Source organism: Phaseolus vulgaris, chromosome 5 (assembly GCF_000499845.2).
Source record: "Phaseolus vulgaris cultivar G19833 chromosome 5, P. vulgaris v2.0, whole genome shotgun sequence".
Taxonomy (NCBI): Eukaryota; Viridiplantae; Streptophyta; class Magnoliopsida; order Fabales; family Fabaceae; genus Phaseolus; species Phaseolus vulgaris.
In genome coordinates, this window is record NC_023755.2 from 36,174,273 (window position 1) to 36,189,469 (window position 15,197).

Below are 15,197 nucleotides of genomic sequence, written 5' to 3' on the forward strand. Positions count from 1 at the left end.
CAATGAGAAAAATACATGTGCATTTTTATAGGCTTTAATTCTCTCTCGGCGAATAGTCTTCATTTTATCTCTTCCCTCCTGTGGAGCCCTATAAATGTAAAGGTTCCGAAGGCTCCAACAGGCTCTAAGTCAGTGAATATCTCATTCCCGTCCACCTTAAATAAAGTGAAAGAGTCGTAAGTAAAGAGATCTTTCCTAGAGGTAAGTCAAGGATTCCTTCTGGCCTTCTGCTCTGGTAGCTAAGTCACTCTTCTCTTTCCTTTAGTAGGAATAGAAAAGTCTCACTCTTGCCCTTAATAGGAATCCAAATGCGGAGGTCAGCTTGTTTTAAGTCATAAAGGGAATAAGTTTCTATCTCACTTAAAGACAAGGAATTTCTATCTAACTGAATGCCCCTACCTACTAATAATCAAAAGAGACAGAGACCACAACTTAACCCTTAGGATTTTCCAGTATAAAGTCTTATGAGAAGAATTCAGTTTCATAGAGCTTAATAGGCAGCTGGAAGTCAACAACAAACATCTATTTTATGCTTTCGCGGTCGAATCTACAATCCTCGACCGTCTTTCCCTTCTGACTATGCGAATGAACCTTAGTGCTTTCAATTGTTTGATTTTGTTTCCCAATGTTAGAAAGGAACAACAGAGGAAAAGGCTGCCCAGCCAATGAAATTGACTGAAATACATTATTTTTTGAGGGACTATGCCCTCGGGAGAAAGACGTTCTGATTGCCTCTCAATGGAATTCCTCTTCGGGGGATATTTATTTCTTTGAGAAGAATGCAATTTCAATAGAAGAATTTAGCCAGATTCAGAATCAACATTAGAGAACCAGATCTTATGGATTATCCCCCCTTTCTCTAATATAATAATAAGGTAAGCTCATTTAATCCTCAGAACTAAAAAAAAAGAGTTTGAACTCTCTTCGTCTTCTTCTTTGTCCCCATTTCCAACTTCCTCTCCTTCATGTGTCCCCCCTTTAAGGCTGATCAATTTCCATCCCCTTGACTTTCCTCCTCCTCATCAGAAATTACTGTTATTGGTGTCGTAAGGCGACGCGATCCCGGTGTCTCGTCACTTTGACCCCCCTGTTCTCCTCTCTCGTTCTTCATGGGCTCAAAATAAATAAATAAATAATAGAAATGGAAGATAAAGCATATCAAGCCCAATGTTGGGATGGAAGACTTCTATTATTTATTTACTTCACCCGTTGTTGTCTCGGGATCTTGAGTCCTTTCCTCTCCTTGATTTGTATTAGTAGGGCGTTCTTCATCTAAAGGCTCTTCATATCATGAAGTTGTCCAAGTAAAACTCTTCTTCTTGCGGGAGAAGGTTCTGGTAAGCTCATCAAGTGTTGGCGTAAGTAGTAACTCCTAGTGTTGCTAAAGCTTTATAAGGCCTATTCTCGTTATCAAAGGGTATCACAGAGAATCTTTTCGTTCTTCTGGCAAGGGTTTGATAGCTAGGAAAGTAAAGTTAGAGAAGAAGGCGCTGTACTATTGGGCAAGTAGCGGTTGTAGTCTCAGCTTTATTGTAGCTTTGGGGATTTTTTAATGCTACTTTAGGATTTAAAAAAAGGCTTCAAGCTAAAGTGCAAGCTGAGTAAACTTGTTCAGCTTTACTGCAAGTCTAAATAAAGGGAAGGGGCAAAGTCCACTCGCTATTAGCTCGCAACAATCTCTTCACTCGCATAGTAAATTGTGCTCGCCCTAGTCAAATCCAGACCTTGTTCCTTTGCAAGCGGAAGTCAGAATGAATACAAAAACTTCTTTCTTTTACGCCTTATTAGTTATGAAAGCGGATCGCTTTGTTTATAATGAAAAGGAAAGAGAAGGCGGTTGTAGAGATAGAGTCTTTACAGGCCGGTAGGGCAAGTGAAACATTCTATCTTTGTCAGGCTTAAGGTAAAGGGCATGAGAGAAAGTGATTGTTTCCGGGCATATCGATGGGAATAAGAGCAGGCGGTAAGCGAGGCAATTCCTTTCGGTAGTGGATACTGGTGAATCAGATTCAAAAATCGATCTTTTCGGAAGCGAAGTTGTAATTTATACCGTGAGAAAGGTATGAAGTAACTCGACTTATAAGGATAGGAGCGAATGCCCTTATGGATAAATAGATATAACTGTTCTTTCTTTGCAGTTACGGTAATCAAGTCTATTAGTACACAACACTCGTTTATAATATAAAAGGCGAATAACTGACTTTACTGATGAACGTGAGAGCGATGCGCTTTGTTTTTTTGTTTTTAACTTTTAAGAGCTTTTAAGTCGGAATGAAAAGCTAGTGCGTTAAACAAGCTTGTTTGTTGTAAGGCTATCGGATTCTAGAATTTCCTCTTTCTTTTTTGATCGCCCTACTTCTAAGGATAGATAGATTAGGGAAAGCAAGTGCTCTAATGAGATCTGTCTTTCGGCTTGGTCGAGGACACCATTACCTTGTTGCTCGCATCGTGATCGATGTAGATTCTTCCTGTTTAGAGCCCCGACCAGTCTTAACTGAAAAGCTTTCAGACCCCTGTGTGAGCTAGTTATACTAGCAACTTGTTGTGTCATGTCCGTTCTCGTTACACATATGATATGGTACCTATTTATCCTGAGATCTCTTTTGCTACTTGTGCAATCACCTCTGCGAGGTTGAAGTTGAGTCAAAATATGTCCCACTGACCTGACCAATCTCTTGGGTGAAATGTTTGGGGTGACATGTGCATTCCGAAAGATTTCCATCATTTGTTCTCGGTGGTGCTCTTAAGTTAAAAGAAGATCTTCCGCCTACCTCGAAAGGATGCTTTTATTGAGCTTGTTTTTGTCCCCAAGGTAAAATGAGTTCAAAAAGAGTTGTTGCTTCTGCTTCACCTTACTTGGGGTTGCCTCCTCAATGCGGACTGAAACTTATCTACTTCAATAGTTCGCTAACCACTCGGAGCAGTTTTTGCAGTTAAGGATATCAGCTAGTTGGTTGTTTGGCTCCTCGATTTGGACTGGAATATATGGCTCTTTGATGAGGACTTTCAGTAGCTTTTGGGGACAAAAGAGCAGGGGTAAAGCCCAATGGGCTCATTGCTAATGAATGGAGGAAGGCTAGTTTGAGTTTGGTTGGTGGAGATGGATTTCGGGGAACTAATATGCCTTTAATCTCATCCCTGGAACTCCATCTGAGTGGTTCCCCTCAATAAGGACGAAAAGTAGCATAAGCGGATGAAAGAGTGGACCTTTCAATTACATCGAACCTTGTTGGCCGATAACTCAATGGTATCCGCTCATGAATGGTAGTTGACTGATTGGAGTCAGTTTCAGCCTTTCTAGTATTTGGAGTTTGTGGAACAAGTTGTAAAGATCCCATCGTTTCTAGTACTTGTGGAGAATCCACACCAGTAAGAAATAGCTTTAGTTGTTGTTGGAAGTGACCTAAACATCTTTCTATTAATAGGTCCTTGCCATTTTCTTCCTCTAGGTAAGTTGGGAAGTCCTTATCTTTGACAAGCCTCGATCTGCGCTTTCGCTTTAAAGAAAGAATCGCTGAAGACATATTCCTTTTTTCGGTTGAGTAAGGGCTACTTAACTCCTATCCCTCTGGTCGAGCTGTTCCGCTCCTCTTCTTTAACTTTTTTTGTAATACCTATAGTTAATAGCTCTAGCGGCTGCTTTTTCAGATACTAATTATATTTTGTGGGTTCATCTACGACCAACCTCAAGAGGTAGACCTGCTTATCTACTCCAAAAGTTCGCCTTCAGCTCACCTTCAGATAGTCCCACACGAGTTGTTGTCCTTTGATGCTGGATACGCTGGTGTAGATTGATTTTCTGTAATTGTAATAGAATAGTAATAGAATAATATAAGTAGTGCTAAAGTCGATGCGCTAAATGAGAGTTCGAGGTGGGATGAGTCAATTAGCTCAAATTGATTAGTGCATCTGCTTCTATTTTCGTAGTGAATCATAGCGACTCGTCCCGTGTCAATAAGGTCTGAGGAAGGCTATGAGCCAGGATTTAAGCGCTTTGACCATTGCTCATGGTCCAAGGGAAGTGGAATGGCTTGGTACTGATAAGTGTCTAATTTCAGTAATATTTCATATTAAAATATAGGCACTTATGAGGATTTATTGCTAATTTACATATAAAATAATCCCTAATTTATGAATTTATACCTTTTTACATTTTTTATGATCTTTATTTGAATAAGAGTATTTTATTCCCAAATTTGGTGTTAATTGCAGATTTCTAAGGAAGATTGGAGATTTTGATTAAAGATGAATGATTTGAGCTAAAAAGATAAAGATAGAAGGTCCCAGAATGGAAAAAGATGCAAAGAAAGATTGGGCCTTTTTTATGTTTTATCATTTAGCCCATTAGCGCGACACAATAACAACCTAACCCTAGAAAACTAGGATAAATAGAGGGCTAGAGGCTCAACCTTAGTGTGCCAGATTGAGAGGAAAACATCATAGAGTGAATTGTAACCCAATTGGGAGAATGGAAGGTGATAGAAGTATGCGTGGCTAATTCTACCCTTTGGGATTGGGAGTAATCTGCTCAAACTCTTATGTATTGAGGTGATATTTTATATATTAATATTCAGTTCTTGATTGATTGTTGGTATTGTTGTTTTACTTTTAATTTTCCGTGACAAATTGAGAATCTTAAATCTGACCGGGAGGTATTTTTAGGGTTCGGACCTAAACAACAATACTTAACATATTTGAGTGCTAGGAATAGACTTGAAATGTTAATTGCTATTAAACGTCTGAGCTTCGTTCTAAGTTGTTCTTATAATTATGCGAGGGATCGATAGTTAGGGGACATTCTTAAGGATTTTATATGCGAGGAATCGATATAGATGATTTTTATACGGGCATCAATTTCAATCAAAGAACTTAATATTGACATGCTAATCAAAATACATGAGAGTGAGAGAGATGAAACCTAATCCTTATTTTTCCAATTGAAACAACTAATTCTTTGTCTGTTTTCTTATTGGTCATTGCCAACACAACCACTTTCAATACACTTTTAATTGTTTTGTTCTATATTTAGCGATTATTGTACTTGATAATTCACTGTTCCTTGTGGGATCGATATCCGTCCTTAGGGACAATTATTACTTCTGACAAAGCGGTGCACTTGCCGTAAAAAGTCATCAGGTACGCGCCTGCTTTTGAGAGCCTTTCTACTGGTTCCCTAAGGAGGCCCCCTTTTACTTCGTTAGCATTTGATTTTAAAAAGACTCAAACCGAATGGTCAAAGGCTAGGAGTATTGATGGGAATATTGGGGGTCCGTCATTAGTAGTGGGGAAGCCGTCCAATTCACCATGTAGACAGATTTGTAGGTACGACACGTAGTCTGGGGTACGGATTTACTTACTATTCGAAGTGGATGACTACCTAGATTAAAATGAGGATTCAATCTTTTGTGGTAGTTATCATGGGTTGAATTGAAAAGGGTCTCTTTTCAGATCCTGGTATGTCCACGCGAGCATATTTTTTTGACTATTCTCTTGGCTTGTTAAATAAGTTATCTCCTCCAACCTGCGCCTATCGCAAGGACCTGCGGTGCTTCCTTAAAATGCTTCGGGACTTTCGCTTCATTTTCTTTTTTTTTGTGCCTCGTCTCTCCCCTTCCTTTACCTTTAGGCATTACTATCCTGTTGTGCTCGTAATTAGCTGAAACCACATACAATTGGAATTGAATTAGAAGGCGGCTTTCGAAGTCATACTTTTAAACAAACTGGGCGCTTTGCCTTCGTCGCCCATTTGCGTAGGCAGCCTCTGATCCTGACTTCGATCTACCACCTCTTCCTGAGTCTTTGATTGATCAGGCCTCTCCGTCTTATCCTATAATGGGTGAAGAAAGAAGTTCATTCCGGTCCAACTAGGTGGGTCGTGTAAAAGTATATCGTAAGTATAAATGAACTTTTCTACCCGCTCGAGCATTCGGATTCTTGATCTGCACAATCAAAAAACAGGACTACCTTTTTTTTTGTTTATCATATGAAGATCGTCTTCTACTATCCTCACCTCTTAGATACTGCTTGCCTTAATGCGTGATTTGTCTTATACCTATCACGGTTTATCGCTACCATGAATACCCAACCACGCTGACTTGTTTTTCTTGCTTACCTCCCATTAGCCATTAGCTAGAAGTCATCTCCGTCCTACAGCTTTACCCACATGCAAAAGTGTTGTTCATTTTATTTTGGTCGGGAGTGAAGTGCCAACTTACTATGTTGAGCCTTGCCTCTTTAAGAGAATAGAGTAGGTAGAAAAGGGATGACTAGAGGCTCAAATCAAGCACAAAAGAATGCCCCAAAAAGAGCCGACTAGTAGGTCTTTACCATTAAGACAAGCAATAGCATTCACAGAGGATTATGATTGGGGGAGAAGGACGGAGGTCAATTAATTCTTTCTAGTCCTTTTAAGCGATTCCATTCTTTCAAATATACTAGTTAAGTCTTTATCACTGACTCAATAAGCACTATAAAGGGAAAGTCTTCTTGGCTAACCTCACTTATTCTGCTTCGGATTAGGTCCCTATTTGTAAAACAAGTGTGCACACCTCAATCAAAGAAGGTGGCTTGGGAATTCGCAGGAGGATCGTAGGGATGAATGACTGTGGAATGAATATGATATCGAGAGATTGAAGTACGCTAAGTGAAGTGGTCAATCTAGGCTTTACTCTTTGTGTTCTCACTCAATCATTAATACAAAAGATGGAGATTTCTCTGGTATACAATCGAAAAGCAAAGTGCTTGAACTTCACCAAAGTAAGTGGAGAGGATTGACTTGCTTTTCAGCTGGAATGGTCCTTGGACACTTCTGGTAATGAAAGGGTATAAACATACGAATAAGCTGAATCCGCATTAGCAGACATTGGGGAATCCCCAACTAAAGAATGAACTTTTTCATCCGTCGAAGGAGAAGTCTCATCCGAAGCATTACGAGATCAAAAGAAAAGAAAGAACTAAACTTGTTCAAGTAAGTCTAGTCAACTCCCCTCACTCTATCGAGTCAGTAATCCATTCCCTTCGAATCTAAGGCTCAATGATGGATTCGGGCGCTTTCTAGAGGCGAAGACTTAAACTTATATCACCTGGCTCCGGGTGGACCATACTCTTTCGTCCAGTGGGTAGCTCCTGCCCCTAGCTTAGACTTCTACTTTAAAAAAAGGTGGTTGGACCTATGCCTACTATGTCTGTGAGGAAGTTGGGCTTTTACATCTTGATTAATCGGGTGACTCGTGGGATGAAATAAGAGTTCATTCTGGATAGCATGGCCTGGGCTGGGGATCTAGGATCTATTCTCAGTCTCCTAGTGGTGGGATGGTAAAGGGCAATGTCCGGTTCTGGCCAAGAGATGTCTTTGCTCCGTCCCCCTTCTTATTGGTTGGCACAAGCCCTTGTAGTAGTCAGTCTTTCCTCCCCCACGATCTACACCAGGTATGAACTCGATTGAAACGGAGATCAAAGCAAGAAAGGCCCTTTTCCTTTTCTACTATGCTTTGAGTCGCTTCCGAGAATGGTAAGACTTGCCTTTACCCTGACTCTATTAATAAGGAAATTCCTTGGTGTTCACTCTAGTTCCTAACTCATTTACGTTGTAGGCATAGAGCTATTGGAATGCTTTCATAGGCTAGGGGGGATAACTCTTCATTAAGTAACTAAGCCCCAAGGCTAGCAAAGGAAAATGAAGTTACATTGGGGCAACAACTCCTGACTCGAGGGTGAGAATAGGAATCGAATAGATTGAATCAGAAATGCACTTAGAGAGAGGCTGAATAACCTGAAGAAGGGCTACCAAACGTTAGCAAGGCAAGGTTCGGAGCAAGGAAAAGAAGGAATCAGTCCTTCCACTGCACGAGCATCGACAAAGAGAGAGTTTAGATAAATTAGTCAATCCAATCACCAGAAAGAGCGAAAGGGAGATGAAAAGGAAAATCAAAGAAATATAAAAGCACTAAGAATCCCAATCTCAATTGACCCAGATAGCATATAGTGAAGTAGATGCTTCATTCTTTCCAATAAATATCTACCTAAGAGGTGTATGCATTCAGTAAAGATGAAGTAAGCATGTCCCTTCTTTGGCAAAGGCCACTCGCTCGCGGTAGACTTTGCTAGCTTTATTGCTGGCTCTAAGCCTACCTCCTTAACTACATCCGGATAACCGTCTGCCTATCTTTACAGAAGAAGCAGTGCAGTAAGCATCTTCGAACATAGAAAGTAGGCAATCACTTTCACTCCGTTAGTGGTGTAGGTTTCAGTTGTAGTTTCTGGTATTGACACAGACAGTGGGAAATCTCTATACAATTTAAGTCAGTGCGCAAGACAAAGTATAGTTTTTACTTTGAGTTCCTCTTTTAATAAAATAACAGAAAATAAGCATTCCACAGTCGTAGGTACTCAATTCAATTGGATTGAATTGCTTGAGCTAGAACTTTGGACTCGACGATGGGGTGCTTGCCCTATTGAGAGTATCTTTCATTCTCTCTTCACCAGACAGATAGACAAATAGGCAATCCGATAGAGAGATTAAGGCTTCCTCACTATCAGCAAGCTCCCACAGACGATGAATTTCGACTTCTTCGCTTTGTAGCCATACTGTATAGAGTGAACTATTCAAAGGAATTGTATTGTATGGGAGTAGCTATATTCAAGCAAGATAGCTGCGAATTCTGTTCATAGAGAGCCCCATTCCTCACTCACAAGCTATTTCTCAGCCCCAGGTTGAACCTAACGAGTGCATTCAGTTTCATGTCCAAAATAAGTTGAAATTGAAAGGACGTACAATCGGCGAGAAATGAAGTTCCTTTACTTAGAACTTGAAGCCCTTCTTGGCCTAACTCTAATCCCTAATCATGCGCAACACATGGACTTGAAGTCCTGCTTTCAGGATTGGATGCTCTTTTGAGACAGCTTTAAATAGAACATAGAGCTCTGCCCTTCTGGCTGTCCTAACGAGTTCACTGCCTTAATCCCTTAAACAGAACAGTGAATCGTATAGCATTAGTAATTATTTATGTCTGCTAGTCAGGAATGGAATCGGATGCTACGAATACGAATTATTGAATGGGGGGAATTTTCGATATTAGACAAAACAAATAGGGCACTAGAACGCTATTCTTCCTCCTTCCCCGCTTAGGCCTTACTTAGGGGCTTCAAACATTAGCAGTAAGACTTCCGCAAGGTAGCGAAAGAAGGAGCAGCAGTGGAAATCACAGTAGTTGTAGCAAAATCATTGGCACGCTAGGCCCCTTCTCTAATCTAAGAAAAAATAGGGTAGGCAACAAGGTTATCAGACTCGAGAGTTTACTCAGACTCGTGGGAGGTCTATAAACTCGACTCGTAAACCCGACTCGTAGACTCGTAAGAGTCTACTTCAGATAAAAAATTTAATAAAAAATATTCATATATCAATTTCATATTATTTTACAATTTTTTTATTATGCTGAAACATCAAATCAATAAAAAATAATTTAATCTTAATTCCAATTTTATTTCAGCCACTTTGAATAAAAAAAATCTCCAAATTAGCTTAAAAATAACTCCCAAACCTAAATCCAATCAGCATAAAAATCCCCAAACCCAACCCAATCTAGAAATAATTCCCAACCCTAAACTCAATAAAATAAAGTTAAAAATTCCCAAACCCAACCTAAAAATAACCTAACCCAATTAAGTTAAAAACTCCAACCCAACCCAGCCCAATCAGGTTCAAAATTACTGACCCAACCCAACTAAAAAATCACTCTCAACCCTAAATCTAACCTTCCCCCAATTAACCCACAAACCCACCTCACTCTCAACCCTAAATGAAGAAAACGCGACAGGGCGACGACAACGTGGCGCGGCGAGGCACGACGACAGCGAGACGCGACACGGTGAGGCACGACGAGGCGAGGAACGGTGATAGTGAAGCGTGACGACGAACATCTCAATCGTTTTGGGATTTTTTCATAACTCGTTGACTCGGCCTCGAACTCGCGAGTTTACACCGAGTTTAACGAGTCTGTCCGAGTCTACACCGAGTTTGCCAAAAAAACGAGTTTACTCACGAGTTCACTCGTCAGGCACCAGTCAACTCGTAAACTCAAACGGGTTTAAGGGTTCACCCGCGAGTTTGATAACCTTGGTAGGCAGGCTACTTGAATGGACATCTGAGATGGCATTAAGCCGAGCACTAAACAGATATGGGCTGCTAGTAAGGAGGGCAGTGAAGCCATGTAGCATAAGTGATGCCTTCCCAAGGTCTGGTCTCTTCGGGACCCTTAAACTTGAGGGTTGGATAAGCAAACCTGACCAAAGAATCACTATTTCGATTGAAGCTCTGCTGCGGTGACCCAATTCTCATATACAGATAAGCAAGAATGCTTTTTCTGACACGGTTGCGTCCTCACGAATGCCAAACTTCGTAGCTCAGCTCATCTGGGATGACCAAGCTCCAGGGAGGTTTTCTTGATGACATGGCGGGCTCCAAGCTACACCCTTCTCTGCAACCAAATCATAGATCTTCCAGAGAAGACAAAAGCGAATAGACCATTACCCTACCTGGAGCTATAGCTACCCCTAACCCTTAGCCGGCTGTTCGCCAGACTAACAAGTGGAGGAGGGAGTTCCAAAGCAACAGTAACTCATGCAGTAGACAAAGTAATTTCGACTCAAAGATAAAGGAAATCCCATTGAGTAGTTCCCTATTTTTGATATCATAAAAATGAAAGAAAAAAGGCTTCTTTTGTCAGTTAGGTTAGGTGCGGAAGCCTAGTATGGGGGTTGTGTACAGTGGATGTTGTGGGTAGGGGGTACCATCTTGGTTCAAGTGAATGCATTTGAGTTAGCAAACAGGTCGGATACAAGAGAAAAAGAATGTGATCTTCAGGTTCTGAGTGAGCTAGGCAGTCATTCTCCTACTCCTTTCAATGTCTGCTCCTCTTATGGAAAATAGTAAGTCGGACTTAGAATCTGCTTATTCAATCTCTTGTCCAGAGTAAAATAGAACTCCACCAGGGCTGTTGGCTTTCGCGAAGAAAGAAGGATTTATAAATGCGCTACGCTAATCATCACCATTGAGTGCTGGAGCAATAATTCTATGAAAAAGGGAGTTATACTTTCTAAAAAGCCACTTAAATCGAGTACATCGAGATCTTCGGATTTTCGGTATACAGGTCGCGCATCGGTCCCATATGTTCCCATCGATACAAGATTCGAAAATGATTTGTTGCAATCTTGGCTTTGACTGTGAAAAGGGAAGGAGATAATGTCACTTTTTTTGAAGGGGGAAACAAAAAATACCTAGACAGCGAAAGTCAAAGCTAGTTCCTCTTCCAATATACTACCGCTACCTTCATCCTATCAAATATTTCTCTTTATCCTTTGAATTACTCATATATATCCTATTAATTTCATTTCGCACCGGAAACGATTCTAGGAGAAGTTCGAATTCGTTCCTTTCGGATATTGATTGGTCTTGGTTTGACATGGTTTACGCGTTACTAGTTCCCGGAAGAGTTAATCTCTCCATTAGCTAAACCCTTTCTTACCCTGTCTTTGGACTCATATTTTGTTTGTACACAATCAACGGAGGCCTCCCCGACATATGTTGCAACGTCTTCAATAGCATGCTCTTACTTCGTCTTTCCCTTAATAAGTCATCAAATTTGGTCTTTTTGATCCCCAGATGCTATGGGGAACAAAGGAGGAAATACAATCGATTCCTCTATTTAAGTGGTTCTCGCTTCTCCTTTACTGTTCCTAACTCTTCCTCGGGTAGTTCCCAATGTTTGGTACTTTCTATACTTCGTGGGTGCAACATCAACAAGTTCGCTCATGATCAAGTTACAACCTAAGATCTATGACCATATTATGCTAACTGTTCGTATTTCGTTCATTCCATCAGTATGCTCTCAGGTACCTGTAATTGTGATCTGTTTGCCAGAACTAAGGGGTCTTTCTGTGGAAACCTTCACCAAGTTCGTACTCGTATCAAGCTGTGGTCTCCGTCTCTTTCGATTATTAGTAGGTAGGGGTATTCAGTTAGATAGAAATTCTCTGTATTCAAGTTAGATAGAAACCTATTATTATAATACTTGAAATAACAAAAAAGGAAAAAACTTATTTAACCCCAAAAGTTATTTGGCCAAATAAAAAGAAGAAGAAACTTATATTACGAAAGTGGACTTTAAGCCTAACTCAACCCCATAAAACCGGCTCATAGGGTTGAGGTTTGCACCCACTTATATACAATGAAAGACTCTAATCTCTAGTCGATGTGGGATCTCCGACACACCCCCCTCACGCCGAGACTGCCAACTCGTGCGTGGGACTACAAATTTTGGGTGGTCCGATAGCGGCCCGATAGCGGATGGCACGATAGGCCCAACAAATACTCGCTAGGATAGACTCGAAATGGCTCTGATACCATATTACGAAGTGGACTTTAAGCTTAACTCAACCCCATAAAACCGGCTCATAGGGTTGAGGTTTGCACCCACTTATATACAATGAAAGGCTCTAATCTCTAGTCGATGTGGGATCTCCAACAACTTATTTAATCCCAAAATTTATTTGGTCAAATGGAATGAGCATTATTCTTTATTTATTTATATAATATAATTATACTATGAGAAAAATACATGTGCATTTTTTTATAGACAAAAATAAATAAATACATGTATTTGTTAGTTTTTTACACGGTATCATTTATGGGTGAGTGGTAGGTAAATTGAGAGGTAGGTTTTGAATGTCTTGGTATTGGAGAAAGATTCTCTTATATATCTACTGTCGATGATTTTTTTTTAATCAGCAAAAACAATATATTAAAATAGAATATTTGGGGTACCCAAAGTTCTTAATAAATGGCTCTCACTTGGTATTCAATTAGGTGTGTGTATCTTCCCAATTAAGAACTGCTATTAAAGAATATGTTACATGATTTAAATCTACAAAAAATATAAAATTGTAAAAAATATTTTTAAATTTTTACATAAGAAATTAAATAGAATATCATTTGTCTTATTTCAGGTAATGCCTTAATGATATTTATACAATTTTTTCTTTTTTTTAAATTTATGATTATTTGTGAATTTAAATTTAAGCATCTGGTGGCACTTGATTCTTGCATCAAAGAGGCAAGAACATACATATTATAATCTGCAAAAAAAAATCACATTATAGAACATTTTTTACTACTATCAAAGCCCACTTTTTTAGCATAGTGTTATTCCAGCCCATTTTGGTGCCACTTACTATCGACTGTTTCTTCCTGCACCTCCATACCTTCTTCTCTCACCTCCATATATTTTCAAATTTCCAAAAATATCCTTCTATACTATTTTGGATTACGTAATCCAGAATTTATTTTTTAAATTTATAATTAACTTTCAAATTATATAATCCAGAAGTCTTTTTTCATATGTATGATTAATTTTCAGATTACATAATCCAGAAGTCTTATTTAGCTTCCGGATTATGTAATCCGGAAGTCTTTTTTCAAATGAGTTTTCGAATTACATAATCCGGAAACTACTATATGAGAGTGACATAAGAGGGATGAAAATGTATTTTCATTTTGTGTATGGAGATGGCAGAAGAAGATATGGAGGTGCAAGAAGAAACAGTCCTTACTATCCAATGGCTAGTCCACCCAAACTGTGAATTGAGTTCCAACAATAAAGAGGCTGTTTCTTCCTGTACCCTAACAAATTCTTCTTGCAGTTCATCATTTTCGAAGAAGACTGTTTTACCCCTTTTTAAAATGACTTATGGATTTTTCTTTTTGAATTATTTCTGGAATATATTTTTCAGAACATATTTTATTAATTTCACAGAATAAATCCTCACTCCCATCTACCATAACTTTAATCTAACTTCCTGTAGTTTACATTCATAATTATCTTGTTCGTAAACATCACTTTAATCAAAATAATTTCATTTATAATCATTTGAAATATCTATCTATATTCTTGCTACGCCACTAGTTACCATCTTTAACATAATTTATACAAATAATTTATTTTCAAAGATCAATTCTCAATTATATTATTTTAAGTATGAAATTAACAATACTAGAAGAAGAAAATTATACACCTTATATATGCTTATGGTCTTGATAATATTAGTTATTATTTTCAATGATAATTAATTTGTAGTGATATTATGATCAACTATCATTACATAAACTTAACTGATAAAGATGTCTATAGAACAGTAAGAATGTGAGAGGAAGTTGGTCAAAAATAGACAACAACTATGGAGATGAAATTACCCATACTCAGAACCTTATTAAGAATGTTTTTGTTGGATGGACTTTTACTAACTAGTAATGATCATGATGAATTTGTAATTCTCTGGCCTTTCGAAATATAGAATAGAATGTGGACACCATTTTCAATGGAGTCCCAGAAAAATTCCAAAAGTTTTGGGTCTTCTCCATTGAAACTTTTGTTGTCTCAATATGTTATCACGAAAAGAAGAGGTCAAGGTCAAATGTGTATCTACTATTTGTGTGGAGAAACTTTCTAAATTTGATTCTCTGTGTTTATTTTTAGAATGTGATTATCTCAATTAAGTGTAGGGTTAAATATTTTTTTTCTCATAAAATTATTTTTTTTTCCTTATTTCAAATAAATTTTTCTAGTGTTTCGTATCTAACAAACAAATCTTCAGTATTCATTGAATTATAACATTATAATATTTATATTAATGATAAATCAACATGAAAACATCCTATTTTATACTAAAAATTCGTTTATTGTGTACAATAATTTATTTTAATAACTTTCTTACTAGAAGTACTTAAGAAATTTAAAATTTAAAAAAATTTATAATTTTAATTAAAGATAAAACTCAATTTCGTGTGAAAGTAGATGAATAAAATATATTTAATCTTTTAGTTTATAATAAAGCACAATTACTTATATTTTGAAAAAAAAACAGACAATAATTTAACTTGAAATAAGCATGTAATTAATACGGTCAATGCACTCCACCATGTTTTAAAATAAAAAAATCATTAATTTATTAATATTCTAGAATTCTTGTTAGAAGTTAACATTGATTGATTTTAGCCTGACCTACCTTGACGTGAAGTTATGATGTTAATTTCCACTAACTTCCGAAACTCAGCTTTTTTTTTTTTTTAAGTGAGAATAGAGGTAATATTAGTTTTGAATTTTTCTATTCACAGCATCGCATATAAAAGAAAGAGTATGGAAATG

At 38.1% G+C, this 15,197-nt stretch overlaps 1 pseudogene; it reads left to right on the forward strand.

The window, feature by feature from the left end:
• The first annotated feature begins 6,702 nt into the window (after positions 1–6,702).
• LOC137834397 (uncharacterized tatC-like protein ymf16) lies at positions 6,703–12,045 on the forward strand (annotated as a pseudogene).
• Positions 12,046–15,197: the final 3,152 nt, after the last annotated feature.